Consider the following 6,077-nt stretch of genomic DNA (forward strand, 5'->3'; position numbering starts at 1 on the left):
AGATTCCTGAGTAGGGGATATAACAATATGATTGGATTATGTGGTTAGATTTTCCTTTTGTCTGAATGTTACTTGCTTTGTGCTTTGTGGGACTCTGAGTGATGGGAGTTAGTCATTAGGTGAATACGTCAAGTCACATTTGACCAGGGTTGAATAATCTCAGAGTGCTGGATTTGGCCCTATTGCGCAGCTCTTGTCTGAGTCTAACCGTTGTACGGACGAGTCCTTTACTTGAAGGATTATCTAAGCCTCGTCACATGTGATGGTACTCAGGTAGTGGCTAATTGACATTACGAAGATACCTTCAGTAGCTGAGGATTGGGTTCGGGTTGGAGGTTACCCTAGGGTAAGCCTAGGATGAGAGTAGTGTTAGGAGCAGCAGTAGTAGTAAGGGACTTGGTGGAGTCGAGTCAATTCTCAAGGAAAGTACGGATAGATGTAGAAGGTAGTATGGGCCCGTAATACTGAAAGCAGAGGGTCCGTACTCGATTCGAGAAGGGCTAAGATAAAACCGGGGAACTTGTAGTTCGTGTGTGATCCCTCAGTAGTGAGGAGTATTCTGATAATAGTTATGTTCTGTTGCAGAATGGTGACATTACGTGAGAGACTAGTAGGCAATTCAGGCGCCGGTGAGGGAGCAGGCTCGGGTTCAGGAGCCGAGCAGCTCGAGAAGCAGATGAGAGAGTTTATATTAGTTGAGATTATGTGTAATATTCTAGACCAGACTCCTATGATCTTTGTTATGGTCAAGGAAGGTATACTGGAGATTTTGGATGAGAGGCTGGGAGCCTTCCGTGATGAGATGGTGGCCATGATGGGGGTGCGTACACTGACATTCCAAGAGTTCAGATCTTGTTGAGCTCCAGATTACCATGGGGCCAGAGACCCCATTGCTAGCATTAGATGGTTGGCAGATGTTGCCAACACTTTTCGCACTAGCCGGTGTCTCGAGGGGGATAAGGTGCGACTCGCTTCATGTCTCTTGAAGGACAGAGGGCGTGATTGGTTGGAGGAGGTTGGACATTCTATTGGATATGATGCCGTGTACATGATGTCATGGAGTGACTTCTCAACCAGGTTCAGGGCCGAGTTTGCACCGATGATCGAGGTGTAACAACTAGCACGAGAGTTTCAGGATTTACGGTAGACGACCGAGACTGTGGCAGAGATTACCGCCAAGTTCAGGGAGAGGGCTCTTCTTGTTCCGCAGTATGTGGCGGACGAGGAGATGAAGAAGGCCCGATACCACGAGATGCTGAGGTGTGACATCAGGCAGTTTGTGAGCAGGTCCAACTGTAAGATGCTGGAGGATATGATCGCTCGTGCCAGGGAGAGAGAGGTTGAATTGGAGTTAGAAAGGAAGAGGAAGCCAGAGGAGATTCAAGTAGCAACATGTTCGAGAAAGAGACCCAAGGGGTCAGACTCGAGGTCGAGGGACTATCAGATCCGCAAACGATGTGGGAAGTGTGGCATGACACACGAGGGTGTGTGCAGGAGCGGTAGTGGTGGTGATTCTGGCTGCTTCAAGTGCGGTCGGACTGGTCATTTTAGCAGAGATTGTATAGCTACCATCATCTAGGGATCAGACATGATTTGCTTTCATTGCAGTCAGTGGGGCCACAAAAGGCCCAGTGTCCGTATTTGCTATCAGCAGGACCAGTTATAGCGCCCGCCCCTGCAACTTTGAGGATCACCGACGGCCGTCAGGGCCGGGCAAAGGCACCTACAACAAGGAGCAGGGCATTCCAGATGGTTTTAGCGGAGACGTGAGCAGCCCCTGATGTGGCAGGTGCGTATCTTTCCCTTTTCTATAAGCTTTTATTATGATTTATTTGCTATGGTACTGCATCGATGTTAATAAGTGTATTATAGAGTATTATATTACCTGCTTATGATTAAGTTATATGCCATCTGCATACCTTGGGTGTTAGAATAGTAGTTTGAAAATGTTTCCCTTTAGAGCGGGTTCTCATGATGCAGTCACTGTAGCAAGTGTGAGTGGGGCTCGGGAGGTGTTCTGTTTGTCTCCAAGAGTGGTTCAGATTTGGTATTGGTTAGTTTTGGAGCTCTAGCGGTGGTAAGCGTTTGTTGTCGGCAAATCGACCCTTTAGATGGAAAGAAGGATTAGGAATCCTTTCCAAGCTGGGAGCTGTAGAGATCTAGTTGAATCGAAGTGGGGGAGAACTATCCCAAAGGTCAGGAGCAGAAGTAAGTGCAAAATTGGGATGAGTTCGTAACTTTGTTGGAATGAAAAGCAACCCAAGTGGCTGTTTGGATAGAGGAGCGTCCAAGTTGGGAATTTGGGAAACTTCCCAACATTGAGTTCCTGTATTTGCGGTAGTTGATAACTGGTTGGGAACCAGGCTAGAGATCCTCTCGGTAGGATGCGAGCTTAGTTAGGATATTAGACTACAGGTAAGCCGTAGCATACATTAGCAACTTAGTTAAAGGAGTGTGGGCGAGGGCCCATATCTCCTAGTTAGAGGAGTGTGGGCAGGGGCTCGTATCTCCTAGTTAGTATGGTAGGAGTCAATAAAGGATAGTAAGTTGAGGCTCGAGGAGGATTGGGCCTGCATAGCCCTAGATAGGTGAGACCTGTGGGAGAGGCCGCTCCAAAATATAGTTGGGTGGGACCTGTGGGCAAAGCTCATGTACTTATAGCAGCACAGGTGGGACCTGGTAGAGACCATAGGGTCAAGATAGGGGATCGAGGATTCCAGGATTTGTAGAGACAGAGTGGCAAGGTAGATAGAGCAGTTTTATATAGATGAAGTTTCTTCGGAAGTTGCTGGGAGCGACAGAGAGTTTGAGCTTGGTTTTAGTAACCGATGGGAGTCTGGTAAACCAGAATAGTTGGGACTAGGGTGGTCTCGGTTCATCCGTAAAGCGGATAAGAGAGAGTAGGATATTTGGATAGGGGTAGCGATAAGGGAATTCCTGTATGGAGCAGTTAGTTGACCGAGTGGTGTGACGCCTCTCACAGTAGGGTTAAATAATATTAGAGGGGAGGATTTAATTCTATTGTGCAGCTCTCATCGGAGTCTAGAAGATCAATGAAGGAAAGAAAACCCTAAATCATGAAGGCAACTCGTCGAGTGCAGGGAGGAACTCGACGAGTCGGAGCGGTTTCTGGGGTGCAGGTTAAGTGACCTACTCGGCGAGTTGGCCAAGGTTTGGGAAACCTTAAATTCAGGCCTTGTACCATATTTAAGGAGCATTATAACACTCCTTTAGCCTCCTTAATTCTCGCTCAAGTCCAGAACGAAACCCTAGTGCCTTCCATGAGCTTGTGAGCCATTTATGAGCATTCTTAAGTGCTTTGGAGATTGAAGAAGAAGGTGAAGCCTTGGAGATACAAGAAGAGAATAGTAGATCCAGAAACCTCTTGCATTTTTCTCCATTTTTCTAGTAAGAAAGCTTCATTCTTGACCATGATGTACTTAGATCCCTTTTTGTCACTTTTTGGGGGGTTTTTGGTCCAAGAACCCTAACATGGGAGGAATGGACGTCCCAAAGGCTTATGTTTTCAGATTTAGAACCAGTAAGGGTTGTTATGGCATAAAGGTGCAAGCTTTATGCCATAGGAATCCCCATGCAAGCATTAGAGTGTTCTTTTGGCCATTTTAGCTCAAAAGGCCATCTATGAAAGGAAAAAGGCAGGAGCTTTGTGTTGGATTAATGTCTAAGTCCATAACTATAATTGGTAAGACTTGACCCGACCCGGCATGGTCCATTTGGGTTGCATGGCATCATGCACTTGGATAGACTAAATGAGAGAAATAAGACACTTATGGTTATTAATATATTATAAGTTCTAGTATACTAATAATAAGAATAATAAGATTATTTAATTAGTATTGATCAAGAATTAATATAGGATTAATTAAGTGATCAAAAGAAGACTAATTAAATATATGGGTTGATTGTGCAAATCATCCATACTAATATAGTGGGCTAATGCTCCATGGATTATCTAGTTGGTCTAAAACCCATATGATGCTCCATGGATGCTCCATGGTGTTTTTGTACCCATGGATCATGGAAATGAAAGGCCATGTCAATTAGGGTTTACATGGTGTAACCCTAACTATATATGCATCTTATTCTTGACCAAAATGGGCACTAGTATCATGCTAGAGAAGGGCTAGCCAATTTTCATGAAGTGTGAAGTTCTCTCAAGTCATTCCATTTGTATTTGGTGTTGTGTGAACCATTTGAGGTGTCACACTTGGGGCATTAGGCACTCAAGCTTCATGAAGACATTCTACATCAAAGAGGTATGTATTCTATCTTGTTATATTCATGGTTTTATAGCCTAGATTAGGATAATACCTTGGAGGTTCATATTTGCATGTATAATAGAGAAAACATAGATCCAAGGTATTTAGGGTTGCATGTACACTTAGGAGTGTTAGAATGCTCAAAACCCAACAGTGGTATCAGAGCCTAGGCTTGTTTTTTTGTTATAATTGCAAAAGTAGCTGAAAAATCGAGTTTTGATGCTGTCTGCCCAGCAGACTCGCCGAGTCCAAGGCAAAATGCATCCAACTCGCCGAGTTGGTTCGTGCACTCGACAAGTTGGACTCCCAGACAACATAAATTCGACTTTTTTGGCTGGAATTGGACTAGGAACATTACCCTAAGATGTTTTTGGACTTATAAACTTGTTTTTTGATGTGGTAATGTTCATGCTAATCCAATTTCAAAGATAATTGTCAATAGATTCATGTTTTGTATTAGTTTAAGGTTTAGACTAATTACATGAAAAAGTTTGATTTGAATTATCTTGTTCTTATGAGCTGCTTAGATTAATACAAAAGTTGAGTGAAATAGTTGTTTTCAATCCAAATTAATCTAGGAGTTGATTCTAAAATGTGTTTTTATAACTTGTCATCAAGATTCACATTTAAGTTTCATAAAACTCATAAAAGTTGGCAAAGGTTACAAAATGAAGAGTCCAGTTCTAATTAAATAATGGTTTTATGACTCCATAACTTGTCCTCAAGTTATGGAGGACCAAGAGTCTCTTCATTAAATAATAAATAAAAAAGTGTAACCTTAATTAATTCCATAAGTTATAAAATAAAGAAAAGTTAATTCTTTTATTAGTTTAAAGTATTCCATAACTTGTCCTCAAGTTATGGAACTTGAAGAGTTTTTGGATTAAAACTAATTTAAACACATAAGTTATGGAATTAATTAGTTTTGAATAGTTTCAAAACTTTCCCTCAAGTTTTGGAATTTGAAAAGTTTTCACTTATGAATACTTTAATTCCAAGTTATCCCTTAGAATTTTAAAAGTTAAAATTCAACCCTTATACTTTATAATATTATAAGTTAATAATATATATATATATATATAAGAGTAAAGTCAGTCTTACTATTAGTAGGCCTCATTCACGAAGCCGGTCTATAAGGGGGGTATAAGGTTACTGCCTATAAAATGGCAGTTTAATGGGTGTCCACTCTCACCCACTGCTTCCTTGACCGGTAGAGGGTCGTTAGCCGAACGTGTTTGACAGGACTATAATTCTCCCTTCATTAAAAGTATTAATGGTAAATACTAAGTAACTAAACTCTTAATAATACCCAATCTTAGTTACTTAGGAAAATGTGAATAAGGTGCTAATCCATGAAATTACACTTTGCACTTTGTTTAAGTCGGTTAGTGGAGCGTGTGTGGTTAACCGGCACACTAACTCGTATTTAACAAGGTAGGCAAAGGGTAACTTAATGTTTATCATAGTATCGATGGAGCGTGTGTGGTTAATCGGCACATCGATTGAGGGGTAAACACTTAAGGGTACCAAGTAATTTGCATGGTTACTTCACACCTTGTTTTGTGATCCTCGACATCCCAGTCACAAAACCTGAAGGGCACACTGGAGATTGAAACATGCCATTGAACAGTTTAATGAATCTCAAAAGATCTAGGAGTTTCAAATCCAATTAAAACCTAATAACACATTTCGTTTATCTTGGTGGAAATTGGTGAATCGTCATTCACTTACCTTCCAATATTTTATAGCTTGGATTACGGCATCCCTCTTCTAAGTTATAAAATAGTTTGTTGGGTC

This window comes from Lactuca serriola, chromosome 5 (genome assembly GCF_051521515.1).
Source record: "Lactuca serriola cultivar US96UC23 chromosome 5, Lser_US96UC23_V15, whole genome shotgun sequence".
In the NCBI taxonomy this organism is placed as follows: domain Eukaryota; kingdom Viridiplantae; phylum Streptophyta; class Magnoliopsida; order Asterales; family Asteraceae; genus Lactuca; species Lactuca serriola.